This window comes from Misgurnus anguillicaudatus, chromosome 8, assembly GCF_027580225.2.
Source record: "Misgurnus anguillicaudatus chromosome 8, ASM2758022v2, whole genome shotgun sequence".
Taxonomy (NCBI): Eukaryota; Metazoa; Chordata; class Actinopteri; order Cypriniformes; family Cobitidae; genus Misgurnus; species Misgurnus anguillicaudatus.
This window is the reverse complement of record NC_073344.2, coordinates 36585732-36601986: the sequence shown is the minus strand read 5'-3', so window position 1 is coordinate 36601986 and position 16255 is coordinate 36585732. Positions and strand designations below refer to the sequence as shown.

General features: G+C 45.9%; 1 long non-coding RNA gene across 1 annotated transcript; it reads left to right on the top strand.

Moving 5' to 3' along the window:
• The first annotated feature begins 929 nt into the window (after positions 1-929).
• LOC141365588 (uncharacterized) lies at positions 930-5017 on the top strand. The gene is made up of 4 exons (XR_012370657.1): positions 930-1310; positions 1605-1719; positions 4650-4703; positions 4857-5017. It is a non-coding gene; the product is annotated as an uncharacterized lncRNA (long non-coding RNA).
• The last annotated feature ends 11238 nt before the right edge of the window (positions 5018-16255 follow it).

The window sequence follows — 16255 nt, the reverse complement described above, 5'->3', positions numbered from 1 at the left end:
TATTTATAATTATATTACTGCTATCAAAAAGATGTTTTGTCATATTATGTTGCATTAAATTAAAACCTTGTTGTAGTTCTTTGAAATTTGATTACCTTTACATTTCTTGTCTAGTGATTTGTCTGTGTAGCTAAACGTGATTAATGCTTCTAAAAGTTGTGGTGTGACGTAATTCCGTTATTAAATGTTTTTGCAACGTTGTGAAAATACATTTGTCCTATTCGGAGAAAATAACTTTAGTCGGAAAATAACTTTATCACAACCTTTTCATAACTTGGAAAAAAACGTTTTTATAACGTTTTTGTGTTTGCTGGGAACTCATTTTTTATTCAAATACAACAGCCAATAGCAAGCCTCCAAGCGCAGGCACCATTAATTTTATTTTACTTTTTGTTTTAAAAGTAGCTCTGTTTATTAAAATCTGAATGTCCCGTTTGGTTGTATATGATATATGGTAGATATAAATATTATACCGGTAAAATGGTTACACAGTATTGTAGGTTCATTCGTGATTCCTTCTGCTCAGCTGCATTGCGCAGTCTTAAAAACTAATTTTGGCGGTTTGTCATCATCATACAGCTCGCGTTTGAGAATCTTATGTTTACATGATTGAAGAGATGAAACTTTTAGGAGATTTCACTCAGAGACCCATCACCTTTTGTAAGTACACTTTAATATGCTACAGATGGACATACGTTTGAAAATACAGACAGGAGCGCTTAATAGGGTTGTCAGATTTTGCACGAAAAAACAGCGGACAAGAAAAATCCCATTACAAACCGAAGTAAATCAAATTGTTTTACCTCAAACATAAAAAATGCTATAGACACCTTCCCATTTAAATAACACCAAAAACTTGATCGCTTCATAAGCCAAATCCATAAACGGTCGAGCGCCAAAACGTTAACTAACGTTAAAAAAATAAATAAAAAAGACCTGAACCTGGCAACACTGCAAGACAGCGCTAAAATGTGTACAAAACACAACGCCAAGTTTATTGCAAAACATAACGCTGTAATATTATTTTCGTCAAAGCAGTAAATATTAGCCACGCGAGAAGGCAGAACGTTGCTATGGTTACCGCTTTGTTTGGTCTAGAACTAGTTTTTTCCTGCACAGACACAAAACGATCATTCACTCACGCATTTAAATGCTGTTGTCACTCCCGAAAGTTTGCAGAGTGTACGAAAATTGTAAAAAGTAAGAAACTGAGAGCAGTCATATCAGCTGTGTGTAGTGAAAGAAACGCTGCACCGTGCCGCAGTCGTTTAACGTTAATCGTTCAGCAGAGAAGTGAAATACTGTCAAAGGTGAGGGAAAACATATGAATTAATAATAAATAATAATATAAGATTTTTATTTTCAGTCAGATTGTTATTTAGCCAATGAATACATTTTTATTATTTATTAATATTAATAATAATAATAATAATAATAATAATAATAAACAAACAATAATACAATCGGTGAAATAGTTTTCTCCTTGACAAACAAATACCATGTAAATATTAATGTAAAACCACATATTATTTTTTATTATTTTTATTATGCTGAACCGCTTTAAACCAGATTTTTTTCCTTTTTTTTCTGTCGCTATGAACCAGGCATTATATTGTAATGCGTGACGTCACAGAGAACTCAGTTTGCAGTGTGTGGTCATTCTACGGTGAGGCTCAGAACAGTAAGGTTGACAACACTCAGGGAGACACTGCAAGGGAGGTAGGAAAGAAAACCTTACCAAGCATTGCAATACAAACGTGTTAGACACCAATTGCTTTGGGTAATATAATAATTAGTGCATTTTTTTGTCATTTTTTTGTGTTTATGTAAATTGACCCAAAAAGCAGATGTAAAGGCCAACCATTAAGAACCACCAACAAGTGATTGGAAATATTGAGTATTGTACTATATTCTCAACATGTCACATGCTGTTACTTCACTTTTATATTCATGAAATATCAGTAAGGTATAAAAAGAAACCTTACAAAGCATTACATAATTAATTAAAATGATTTTGTCAGAGTTGATGTAAACTGACCCAAAATATACTATAGTATATACTGTATATAATACTTTTCAACATATCATATGACGTTACTTCACTTGCATATCCACAAATTTGATGTAAATAGACCCAAAAAGCAGATGTAAAGGCCAACAACTTTTAATAACTCTAACAAATGTCATTAGAAATACTGAGCACTGTATTATATATACAGTATATTGTGGAGGCTGGTGCGTAATAGTTTTTTTGGGGGGTGGGGTGCAAAGTCTTAAGTTTAACATTCAAAACTGAACACATACTATACAGAACAGTTGGCAGAGGTTTGGTGTCCTTCTGTAATTCAGCCTGAGGGTGGCGCTTTAATATTGATCTGCAAGTTTTACAGTCATAAATAGAAAGTATTATTGTACTTGAATATTTTGTATATTGATTTAAAATGTTACGAATTGTGGAAAATTCTGGAGAGGAAAACAAAGTTGCATAAATTCTTAGAACAATTAATCAAGTAACTGAATGCATTAGGAGCTGGATTATTAATGTAAAATATGTTCATGAATTTCTTTAATTAATTATTATTTTGCAATTGTTTCTGTTTATGGTATGTAAGATATTCTCTGGTATGTATATATTCTCATTCTGTAATGCTTTATTTTACGGTGTCCATGATACAGAGAACTTACCTTATTCTGTTATGTTAATTTTGACCCACCTGTGTGTTACTTTCATCCCAGCTGACAGGGTCGAAAGTAACGATGTGCTACTTATGTTCAAATTAAAATTATACTGAAGTCATTTTACATTTGATCAAAATTCCATCTGGTATTGATAGACCAGTTATTGACCAAAGCAAAAATATATCTCTGTCTAAAACATTAAAATTATGTTTTGTTATAAATGGTGCTTTCGCCCCTGCTTCCCCCTACGTGTTATTGTCTTGATACAATGTACCTATATAAGACAGTACTTAGTACTACATAATGTAATAATTGGTACTTAATATGTTACTAAGATATGGAAAAGCCTCTGTTTACACATGATACATGTATACATTTAGTGGACTACTGTTGTAACTACTGTTACATGCAATTAAGTGTAATAGGGAGATTCAGATTTTTATTATTTATTTATTTATTTTCTTAAAACACCGCTATATCAGAAGAACAAATCTTGTCTGTCTTAAAAGACTAAATCTAAACAAATATCATATGAAAATATATTTAACTGTTTTGTGTTGTTGCTTGGAGGTGGCATGAGCCATCTATTACATACATATTTACAGTCTGTAAGTACAGGCTTTTCCATCATTTAGTTACATATTAAGTACATTTTATAACATGTAATTACAACATCTTTACTAAGTATCATGGACACTCTAAAATAAAAAAATAAAAAAAGAGGTAATGCTTTAAACGTTTTTACAAGAGAACATATAAAGAAAGTTTACTTATTACACCCACCAAATTTTACCATAGTTTATCATAGATAATGAGATGGTTTATAAGAAAAAGACATTTTATTTCTCATTTAAAAATTAATTAAGTAGTTGATGTACATTTTAGAATACAAAATTAAGATATGTAGTTACTGGTACCATTTAAGCCCAAATGTGTTCCAGATAAGCCAAATCAGAAAAATAATTTTTAAAGGAAGTATTTATTCAGTGACAGAAAACATAAAAATCATTTTACCAATGTTTGCGAGCATCTAACTACATAATATTCAACAAGAATAACATGCAGTAAAACTCTTCACTTCATGAACAAAGAATGTAACCATTTGCAATATCACTGTTAGACAATAGACAATTTTGCCCTCAAGGTAACTTGACACTACTATGATTTTTGGTCAGGTGCTGTAGTTTTCAGTTTTAAGGTGAGAACAAATGTTACACATTATCAGACATCTATTATGCTACACAGTGTGCAATATGTAGGCCTATCTAAATATAGTTGTAAATTAAAGTAGTAAGGTAAGAGGTTAGTAGGGTAAAAGCACGCAAAGTTTTGTTATCATTACAGTAAACACTTTTATTTAAAAAACTCATCAAAGTTTGTGATTTATAGGGATTCCTCATTGAAAAGCATATGGTGGGCTTAAATGGTACCATGGTAAATAATGGTGAATAAAGACAATGTTTTCCCTTTAAAAATATAATGTGTATTATAGAGACATGCATACTGTGGACTAAGCATTATAGTTGTTTTCACTGTGCCGACATTAAGAAATGTTTAGTTTTATTTATTCAAGGTTAGCTGTGTTGGCTATAGTTTTATGGCACTGTATCAATTACGCTAATTTGTAAATGTAAAATTATTAGAAAATGTAAAATAATCTGCCTTACAAATTAATTTATCATGTATTTATTTGTTGATGAATTTAAAATGAATCACAAAACGTGTTTGTAGTTTACATGCTTTATTTTTTGGCACTGCCTTTAAGTAAGGCTTATGGTATGACCCTAAGATTGATGCTGTGGGTAAGCTAATAAAACTCATCATTATGTTTAAGGAAAAAAATTATATAAAATGATAAAGAACTATTTGTTCACACACAAAAACAATACATGTATCTCTTATTTGACATAATATCAATGCATATATAAAATAAATGACTGACAGTTGCAGAAATGTGTTTATTTCTGAAGGGTCCTGAAACACCAGTGTACACATAAATGGAACTCAACACTGACAAGTGATTGGTATGTAATTCAAATCTCAGTGAACTAACAAATCACTGAATTGGTTAAAATAATGAGCAGCATATAATATGATTTTATCTTTTTATAATCTTTTTTATAATTTAATGTCAAATGGTGCATGGGCTTAACTTTTTCAAATACTGCTTTTTTCAGACCTTGCTCACCTCCGAGTGTGGAATGGGTAGCTGTAGAAAAGTTGCCAGCCTTGACTCGTGGACCGAACGTACATCGTGCCTACCGTCTCCCGGATCCAACATCACCGCCAGCGATGCAGCTTCACAGACTGTGTTCTGGTGAACGGAAACTCCACCACCCGGTATTGAAAGCAGTAATACTTCCTCTCTTGTTATTATAACCTGCATTTCATGCCACATGCATAGTTTCACTTCTTCCGTCGGCAAAGACGGTTTTTGACATGCACTAAGTGTAATGAAGTAGTAATCCTGACGGAGAAGATTGCAAAACTACAAGCGCACATTCGAACTCTAGTTGAGAATAGTAATTATTTAACTAGTGTTAATGTTGCCGACACTCTTTCAGATGCATCTAGTGTAACAGGTAATGAACATGACTCCGTTCCGACATTAGCGTCAAGGCAGCTGACTAACTGGGTGACTGTCAGGTGGCATAGTCGTAAGCAATATCGGCACAATCCCGCTCCTTTGTTAATTACAAATAGGTCTCTCCACTCAGCAGCACACCAGCTGAGATGCCTGTCACAAGTGCTCTGGTTCTAGGTGATTCTTGCTTATTCATTTACTTATTCATTTAGCTGACGCTTTTATCCAAAGCAACTTACAATTGCTATATATGTCAGAGGTCGCACGCCTCTGGAGCAACTAGGGGTTAAGTGTCATGCTCAGGGACACAATGGTGTGTCACAGGGGATTCAAACCCTGGTCTCTCACACCAAAGGCCTGTGTCTTATCCACTGTGCCATCAGCACCTGATTCTATTCTCAGGAACATGGAAATAGAGGCACCAGCCCCCAAAGTCGAATGTATACCAGGAGCCAGAGCTTCTGACATTAGATCCAAACTCAAAGTGCTAGCTAATGCTAAGTGTAAGTTTTCTAAGATTGTTATTCTCGTCACCAATAATGACACCAGACTCCGCCAGTTGGAGATCAATGCATATTGGATGTCAAAGTGGTGCCCACAGCATAACATAGATTTTATAGACAATTTGAAACATTTCTGGAGGAAACCGGACCTGCTAAAGAGAGATGGCATCCATCCGTCCTGGGAAGGAAGTGCTGTACTCTTTAAAAATCTGACCCGTAATCTTACTTGTGATAATTTCTGACTATCCGGGTCAAGAAACAGCCAGATTAGCTTAACTGTTAGCTGCCTTGACATGTCAAGAACACATTTATTCCAGCACATAGAGTTTACATTACCATAATATATCAACAGATTTTGATTGTGTCTGTTCCTCAAACAAACAAATACATTTGAAATAATGTTCAGATCATTACAACAAACAACTTTCTTTTGTCCTACTATCTCCAGACAATCGGTCCACCACACAAACTTTCTTAAAGAGCCACTAATTTGAACACAAAAAAAGGTTATATATTTATTGTTGGGGTCTTCCACAATACTGTTGTTTGAATGAAAGATCAAAAAAACGCATTATTTTTCTAATAATATAGATATTTGAAACACCTCTCTCTAAAACGCTTTATTGCAGCATGTGTCTCTTCAAAGCTCCACCCCCACACACGCCAAGTATACGCTGATTGGTCAGGGGTTCTAAACTATTGTGATTGGTCAATCGTTGTAGCGTTCGAAATGTAATGTCCATTAGCGTAATCGGGTTTCACTTGTGTACAGATAATCAAACTAAATTGTTTCTGTAAACTGACTATGGCATCGGTATTGCCTTGCAATCTAACAGAAACACATTCCCAAGGATGAATTGAGCAGGATTCTTCACAATAGTAATATTGTAACCACCTTACACTTCAGTGTCTGAATAATACCCACTGGGCCTAGGCTTTCACTGCAACTGTGATGAATCGGCATGGGTTTTTCATTAGAGATTGTTATACTTTGTCTAACGTGCACCCGGGAAGTAATAGTACCCACTAGGCCTCAGTCTTTGTCTTAAGAATGAAAAATTGACACGTTTTTACGATAGGGCAGGTGGGTGGGTGGTTTGGCCATACATGTCTTTGAAATGTTGCCAATCTCTGGACATACCACTGCGTCGACAGCATGACGCAGCTCCTCGTTTCTTTCACAGGGAGCCGGCTTACGCGCCTGAGACGCTGCGCGGCGGAGGACCCGACAAGCGACGGCTCCCGCCTGCGGACACCTCGCCTGCCAGGACCCGGTGATGACGCCGGAGACGCCACCGCACGCCGTGAGTAGCTCCACTTTTAAGTCGTCGCCGTACGGGGGATGGGCATAGTTTCATAAGAAGCGTGGTAGTTTCATAAGAAGCGTGGCCCGTTTTTAAGTATCCTAAAACTGCTTCGGCAGTCTAGAGGGAAGATTAGCCTTTTTTACACTCAGGTTTAGGTCGCTCCCAGGTGCTTCCATTAGATTCGCTTGTTTCCTAGCTCTGGATGCAGCGCCCTGGGCGGGACTAGCGGCTTGGCGCCCCCAGCATCGCGGACCCGGCTTCGTGCCGGCCGTTTGATGCGCACCCGGTGTGCGTTGTTCGTGTTCGCTACGCCCTTCGCCGCACCGGGAATTGTAGTGGGGGGTGGGCGCGGGCCGCAGTCAACCCCAGGGTCTCATTTTAGAGTTAAAAGCAGGGCCTCCACTGTAAGGCGGGCGCGGTCGGGAAACAGGAAGGGCCCTGCTTTTGAAACGCAGAAGCGTGTAATGGCAAGCACCTTGGTTTATAACATGGGCGCTTTCACTACTACTGTGGTGAAGCGGCATGGGTTTTCCATTAGAGATTGTTATACTTTGTCTAAGGGGCACCCGGCGAGTAATAATACCCACTAGGCCTAGGCTTTCACTACTACTGTGGTGAAGGGGCATGGGTTTTTCATTTGAGATTGTTATACTTTGTCTAAGGGCCACCCGGGAAGTAATAATACCCACTAGGCCTCAGTCTTTGTCTTAAGAATGAAACGTTGACACGTTTTTATGATATCTGGTTTTATGATATAAGGCGGGCGCGGTCGGGAAACAGGAAGGGCCCTGCTTTTGAAACGCAGAAGCGTGTAATGGCAAGCACCTTGGTTTATAACATGGGCGCTTTCACTACTACTGTGGTGAAGCGGCATGGGTTTTTCATGAGAGATTTTTATACTTTGTCTAAGGGGCACCCGGGAAGTAATAATACCCGCTAGGCCTAGGCTTTCACTACTACTGTGGTGAAGCGGCATGGGTTTTCCATTAGAGATTGTTATACTTTGTCTAAGGGGCACCCGGCGAGTAATAATACCCACTAGGCCTAGGCTTTCACTACTACTGTGGTGAAGAGGCATGGGTTTTTCATTTGAGATTGTTATACTTTGTCTAAGGGCCACCCGGGAAGTAATAATACCCACTAGGCCTCAGTCTTTGTCTTAAGAATGAAACGTTGACACGTTTTTATGATATCTGGTTTGGCCATACGTGTCTTTGAAATGTTGCCCATCTCTGGACATACCACTGCGTCGTGGTGTCGATCCGTCGACACCATGACGCAGCTCCTCGTTTCTTTCACAGGGAGCCGGCTTACGCGGCTGAGACGCTGCCCGGCGGAGGACCCGACAAGCGACGCTCCCGCCTGCGGACACCTCGCCTGCCAGGACCCGGTGATGACGCCGGAGACGCCACCGCACGCCGTGAGTAGCTCCACTTTTAAGTCGTCGCCGTACGGGGGATGGGCATAGTTTCATAAGAAGCGTGGCCCGTTTTTAAGTATCCTAAAACTGCTTCGGCAGTCTAGAGGGAAGATTAGCCTTTTTTACACTCAGGTTTAGGTCGCTCCCAGGTGCTTCCATTAGATTCGCTTGTTTCCTAGCTCTGGATGCAGCGCCCTGGGCGGGACTAGCGGCTTGGCGCCCCCAGCATCGCGGACCCGGCTTCGTGCCGGCCGTTTGATGCGCACCCGGTGTGCGTTGTTCGTGTTCGCTACGCCCTTCGCCGCACCGGGAATTGTAGTGGGGGGTGGGCGCGGGCCGCAGTCAACCCCAGGGTCTCATTTTAGAGTTAGAAGCAGGGCCTGCACTGTAAGGCGGGCGCGGTCGGGAAACAGGAAGGGCCCTGCTTTTGAAACGCAGAAGCGTGTAATGGCAAGCACCTTGGTTTGTAACATGGGCGCTTTTACTACTACTGTGGTGAAGCGGCATGGGTTTTTCATGAGAGATTTTTATACTTTGTCTAAGGGGCACCCGGGAAGTAATAATACCCGCTAGGCCTAGGCTTTCACTACTACTGTGGTGAAGCGGCATGGGTTTTACATTAGAGATTGTTATACTTTGTCTAAGGGGCACCCGGCGAGTAATAATACCCACTAGGCCTAGGCTTTCACTAATTCTGTGGTGAAGGGGCATGTGTTTTTCATTTGAGATTGTTATACTTTTTCTAAGGGCCACCCGGGAAGTAATAATACCCACTAGGCCTCAGTCTTTGTCTTAAGAATGAAACGTTGACACGTTTTTATGATATCTGGTTTGGCCATACGTGTCTTTGAAATGTTGCCCATCTCTGGACATACCACTGCGTCGTGGTGTCGATCCGTCGACACCATGACGCAGCTCCTCGTTTCTTTCACAGGGAGCCGGCTTACGCGGCTGAGGCGCTGCGCGGCGGAGGACCCGACAAGCGACGGCTCCCGCCTGCGGACACCTCGCCTGCCAGGACCCGGTGATGACGCCGGAGACGCCACCGCACGCCGTGAGTAGCTCCACTTTTAAGTCATCGCCGTACGGGGGATGGGCATAGTTTCATAAGAAGCGTGGCCCGTTTTTAAGTATCCTAAAACTGCTTCGGCAGTCTAGAGGGAAGATTAGCCTTTTTTACACTCAGGTTTAGGTCGCTCCCAGGTGCTTCCATTAGATTCGCTTGTTTCCTAGCTCTGGATGCAGCGCCCTGGGCGGGACTAGCGGCTTGGCGCCCCCAGCATCGCGGACCCGGCTTCGTGCCGGCCGTTTGATGCGCACCCGGTGTGCGCTGTTCGTGTTCGCTACGCCCTTCGCCGCACCCGGAATTGTAGTGGGGGGTGGGCGCGGGCCGCAGTCAACCCCAGGGTCTCATTTTAGAGTTAGAAGCAGGGCCTGCACTGTAAGGCGGGCGCGGTCGGGAAACAGGAAGGGCCCTGCTTTTGAAACGCAGAAGCGTGTAATGGCAAGCACCTTGGTTTATAACACGGGCGCTTTCACTACTACTGTGGTGAAGCGGCATGGGTTTTTCATGAGAGATTTTTATACTTTGTCTAAGGGGCACCCGGGAAGTAATAATACCCGCTAGGCCTAGGCTTTCACTACTACTGTGGTGAAGCGGCATGGGTTTTTCCTTAGAGATTGTTATACTTTGTCTAAGGGGCACCCGGCGAGTAATAATACCCACTAGGCCTAGGCTTTCACTACTACTGTGGTGAAGCGGCATGGGTTTTTCATTTGAGATTGTTATACTTTGTCTAAGGGCCACCCGGGAAGTAACAATACCCACTAGGCCTCAGTCTTTGTCTTAAGAATGAAACGTTGACACGTTTTTATGATATCTGGTTTGGCCATACGTGTCTTTGAAATGTTGCCCATCTCTGGACATACCACTGCGTCGTGGTGTCGATCCGTCGACACCATGACGCAGCTCCTCGTTTCTTTCACAGGGAGCCGGCTTGCGCGGCTGAGGCGCTGCGCGGCGGAGGACCCGACAAGCGACGGCTCCCGCCTGCGGACACCTCGCCTGCCAGGACCCGGTGATGACGCCACCGCACGCCGTGAGTAGCTCCACTTTTAAGTCGTCGCCGTACGGGGGATGGGCATAGTTTCATAAGAAGCGTGGCCCGTTTTTAAGTATCCTAAAACTGCTTCGGCAGTCTAGAGGGAAGATTAGCCTTTTTTACACTCAGGTTTAGGTCGCTCCCAGGTGCTTCCATTAGATTCGCTTGTTTCCTAGCTCTGGATGCAGCGCCCTGGGCGGGACTAGCGGCTTGGCGCCCCCAGCATCGCGGACCCGGCTTCGTGCCGGCCGTTTGATGCGCACCCGGTGTGCGCTGTTCGTGTTCGCTACGCCCTTCGCCGCACCCGGAATTGTAGTGGGGGGTGGGCGCGGGCCGCAGTCAACCCCAGGGTCTCATTTTAGAGTTAGAAGCAGGGCCTGCACTGTAAGGCGGGCGCGGTCGGGAAACAGGAAGGGCCCTGCTTTTGAAACGCAGAGGCGTGTAATGGCAAGCACCTTGGTTTATAACACGGGCGCTTTTACTACTACTGTGGTGAAGCGGCATGGGTTTTTCATGAGAGATTTTTATACTTTGTCTAAGGGGCACCCGGGAAGTAATAATACCCGCTAGGCCTAGGCTTTCACTACTACTGTGGTGAAGCGGCATGGGTTTTTCCTTAGAGATTGTTATACTTTGTCTAAGGGGCACCCGGCGAGTAATAATACCCACTAGGCCTAGGCTTTCACTACTACTGTGGTGAAGCGGCATGGGTTTTTCATTTGAGATTGTTATACTTTGTCTAAGGGCCACCCGGGAAGTAACAATACCCACTAGGCCTCAGTCTTTGTCTTAAGAATGAAACGTTGACACGTTTTTATGATATCTGGTTTGGCCATACGTGTCTTTGAAATGTTGCCCATCTCTGGACATACCACTGCGTCGTGGTGTCGATCCGTCGACACCATGACGCAGCTCCTCGTTTCTTTCACAGGGAGCCGGCTTACGCGGCTGAGGCGCTGCGCGGCGGAGGACCCGACAAGCGACGGCTCCCGCCTGCGGACACCTCGCCTGCCAGGACACTCAGGTTTAGGTCGCTCCCAGGTGCTTCCATTAGATTCGCTTGTTTCCTAGCTCTGGATGCAGCGCCCTGGGCGGGACTAGCGGCTTGGCGCCCCCAGCATCGCGGACCCGGCTTCGTGCCGGCCGTTTGATGCGCACCCGGTGTGCGCTGTTCGTGTTCGCTACGCCCTTCGCCGCACCCGGAATTGTAGTGGGGGGTGGGCGCGGGCCGCAGTCAACCCCAGGGTCTCATTTTAGAGTTAGAAGCAGGGCCTGCACTGTAAGGCGGGCGCGGTCGGGAAACAGGAAGGGCCCTGCTTTTGAAACGCAGAGGCGTGTAATGGCAAGCACCTTGGTTTATAACACGGGCGCTTTTACTACTACTGTGGTGAAGCGGCATGGGTTTTTCATGAGAGATTTTTATACTTTGTCTAAGGGGCACCCGGGAAGTAATAATACCCGCTAGGCCTAGGCTTTCACTACTACTGTGGTGAAGCGGCATGGGTTTTTCCTTAGAGATTGTTATACTTTGTCTAAGGGGCACCCGGCGAGTAATAATACCCACTAGGCCTAGGCTTTCACTACTACTGTGGTGAAGCGGCATGGGTTTTTCATTTGAGATTGTTATACTTTGTCTAAGGGCCACCCGGGAAGTAACAATACCCACTAGGCCTCAGTCTTTGTCTTAAGAATGAAACGTTGACACGTTTTTATGATATCTGGTTTGGCCATACGTGTCTTTGAAATGTTGCCCATCTCTGGACATACCACTGCGTCGTGGTGTCGATCCGTCGACACCATGACGCAGCTCCTCGTTTCTTTCACAGGGAGCCGGCTTACGCGGCTGAGGCGCTGCGCGGCGGAGGACCCGACAAGCGACGACTCCCGCCTGCGGACACCTCGCCTGCCAGGACCCGGTGATGACGCCACCGCACGCCGTGAGTAGCTCCACTTTTAAGTCGTCGCCGTACGGGGGATGGGCATAGTTTCATAAGAAGCGTGGCCCGTTTTTAAGTATCCTAAAACTGCTTCGGCAGTCTAGAGGGAAGATTAGCCTTTTTTACACTCAGGTTTAGGTCGCTCCCAGGTGCTTCCATTAGATTCGCTTGTTTCCTAGCTCTGGATGCAGCGCCCTGGGCGGGACTAGCGGCTTGGCGCCCCCAGCATCGCGGACCCGGCTTCGTGCCGGCCGTTTGATGCGCACCCGGTGTGCGCTGTTCGTGTTCGCTACGCCCTTCGCCGCACCCGGAATTGTAGTGGGGGGTGGGCGCGGGCCGCAGTCAACCCCAGGGTCTCATTTTAGAGTTAGAAGCAGGGCCTGCACTGTAAGGCGGGCGCGGTCGGGAAACAGGAAGGGCCCTGCTTTTGAAACGCAGAGGCGTGTAATGGCAAGCACCTTGGTTTATAACACGGGCGCTTTCACTACTACTGTGGTGAAGCGGCATGGGTTTTTCATGAGAGATTTTTATACTTTGTCTAAGGGGCACCCGGGAAGTAATAATACCCGCTAGGCCTAGGCTTTCACTACTACTGTGGTGAAGCGGCATGGGTTTTTCCTTAGAGATTGTTATACTTTGTCTAAGGGGCACCCGGCGAGTAATAATACCCACTAGGCCTAGGCTTTCACTACTACTGTGGTGAAGCGGCATGGGTTTTTCATTTGAGATTGTTATACTTTGTCTAAGGGCCACCCGGGAAGTAACAATACCCACTAGGCCTCAGTCTTTGTCTTAAGAATGAAACGTTGACACGTTTTTATGATATCTGGTTTGGCCATACGTGTCTTTGAAATGTTGCCCATCTCTGGACATACCACTGCGTCGTGGTGTCGATCCGTCGACACCATGACGCAGCTCCTCGTTTCTTTCACAGGGAGCCGGCTTACGCGGCTGAGGCGCTGCGCGGCGGAGGACCCGACAAGCGACGGCTCCCGCCTGCGGACACCTCGCCTGCCAGGACCCGGTGATGACGCCACCGCACGCCGTGAGTAGCTCCACTTTTAAGTCGTCGCCGTACGGGGGATGGGCATAGTTTCATAAGAAGCGTGGCCCGTTTTTAAGTATCCTAAAACTGCTTCGGCAGTCTAGAGGGAAGATTAGCCTTTTTTACACTCAGGTTTAGGTCGCTCCCAGGTGCTTCCATTAGATTCGCTTGTTTCCTAGCTCTGGATGCAGCGCCCTGGGCGGGACTACCGGCTTGGCGCCCCCAGCATCGCGGACCCGGCTTCGTGCCGGCCGTTTGATGCGCACCCGGTGTGCGCTGTTCGTGTTCGCTACGCCCTTCGCCGCACCCGGAATTGTAGTGGGGGGTGGGCGCGGGCCGCAGTCAACCCCAGGGTCTCATTTTAGAGTTAGAAGCAGGGCCTGCACTGTAAGGCGGGCGCGGTCGGGAAACAGGAAGGGCCCTGCTTTTGAAACGCAGAGGCGTGTAATGGCAAGCACCTTGGTTTATAACACGGGCGCTTTCACTACTACTGTGGTGAAGCGGCATGGGTTTTTCATGAGAGATTTTTATACTTTGTCTAAGGGGCACCCGGGAAGTAATAATACCCGCTAGGCCTAGGCTTTCACTACTACTGTGGTGAAGCGGCATGGGTTTTTCCTTAGAGATTGTTATACTTTGTCTAAGGGGCACCCGGCGAGTAATAATACCCACTAGGCCTAGGCTTTCACTACTACTGTGGTGAAGCGGCATGGGTTTTTCATTTGAGATTGTTATACTTTGTCTAAGGGCCACCCGGGAAGTAACAATACCCACTAGGCCTCAGTCTTTGTCTTAAGAATGAAACGTTGACACGTTTTTATGATATCTGGTTTGGCCATACGTGTCTTTGAAATGTTGCCCATCTCTGGACATACCACTGCGTCGTGGTGTCGATCCGTCGACACCATGACGCAGCTCCTCGTTTCTTTCACAGGGAGCCGGCTTACGCGGCTGAGGCGCTGCGCGGCGGAGGACCCGACAAGCGACGGCTCCCGCCTGCGGACACCTCGCCTGCCAGGACCCGGTGATGACGCCACCGCACGCCGTGAGTAGCTCCACTTTTAAGTCGTCGCCGTACGGGGGATGGGCATAGTTTCATAAGAAGCGTGGCCCGTTTTTAAGTATCCTAAAACTGCTTCGGCAGTCTAGAGGGAAGATTAGCCTTTTTTACACTCAGGTTTAGGTCGCTCCCAGGTGCTTCCATTAGATTCGCTTGTTTCCTAGCTCTGGATGCAGCGCCCTGGGCGGGACTAGCGGCTTGGCGCCCCCAGCATCGCGGACCCGGCTTCGTGCCGGCCGTTTGATGCGCACCCGGTGTGCGCTGTTCGTGTTCGCTACGCCCTTCGCCGCACCCGGAATTGTAGTGGGGGGTGGGCGCGGGCCGCAGTCAACCCCAGGGTCTCATTTTAGAGTTAGAAGCAGGGCCTGCACTGTAAGGCGGGCGCGGTCGGGAAACAGGAAGGGCCCTGCTTTTGAAACGCAGAAGCGTGTAATGGCAAGCACCTTGGTTTATAACATGGGCGCTTTCACTACTACTGTGGTGAAGCGGCATGGGTTTTTCATGAGAGATTTTTATACTTTGTCTAAGGGGCACCCGGGAAGTAATAATACCCGCTAGGCCTAGGCTTTCACTACTACTGTGGTGAAGCGGCATGGGTTTTTCCTTAGAGATTGTTATACTTTGTCTAAGGGGCACCCGGCGAGTAATAATACCCACTAGGCCTAGGCTTTCACTACTACTGTGGTGAAGCGGCATGGGTTTTTCATTTGAGATTGTTATACTTTGTCTAAGGGCCACCCGGGAAGTAACAATACCCACTAGGCCTCAGTCTTTGTCTTAAGAATGAAACGTTGACACGTTTTTATGATATCTGGTTTGGCCATACGTGTCTTTGAAATGTTGCCCATCTCTGGACATACCACTGCGTCGTGGTGTCGATCCGTCGACACCATGACGCAGCTCCTCGTTTCTTTCACAGGGAGCCGGCTTACGCGGCTGAGGCGCTGCGCGGCGGAGGACCCGACAAGCGACGGCTCCCGCCTGCGGACACCTCGCCTGCCAGGACCCGGTGATGACGCCACCGCACGCCGTGAGTAGCTCCACTTTTAAGTCGTCGCCGTACGGGGGATGGGCATAGTTTCATAAGAAGCGTGGCCCGTTTTTAAGTATCCTAAAACTGCTTCGGCAGTCTAGAGGGAAGATTAGCCTTTTTTACACTCAGGTTTAGGTCGCTCCCAGGTGCTTCCATTAGATTCGCTTGTTTCCTAGCTCTGGATGCAGCGCCCTGGGCGGGACTAGCGGCTTGGCGCCCCCAGCATCGCGGACCCGGCTTCGTGCCGGCCGTTTGATGCGCACCCGGTGTGCGCTGTTCGTGTTCGCTACGCCCTTCGCCGCACCCGGAATTGTAGTGGGGGGTGGGCGCGGGCCGCAGTCAACCCCAGGGTCTCATTTTAGAGTTAGAAGCAGGGCCTGCACTGTAAGGCGGGCGCGGTCGGGAAACAGGAAGGGCCCTGCTTTTGAAACGCAGAGGCGTGTAATGGCAAGCACCTTGGTTTATAACACGGGCGCTTTCACTACTACTGTGGTGAAGCGGCATGGGTTTTTCATGAGAGATTTTTATACTTTGTCTAAGGGGCACCCGGGAAGTAATAATACCCGCTAGGCCTAGGCTTTCACT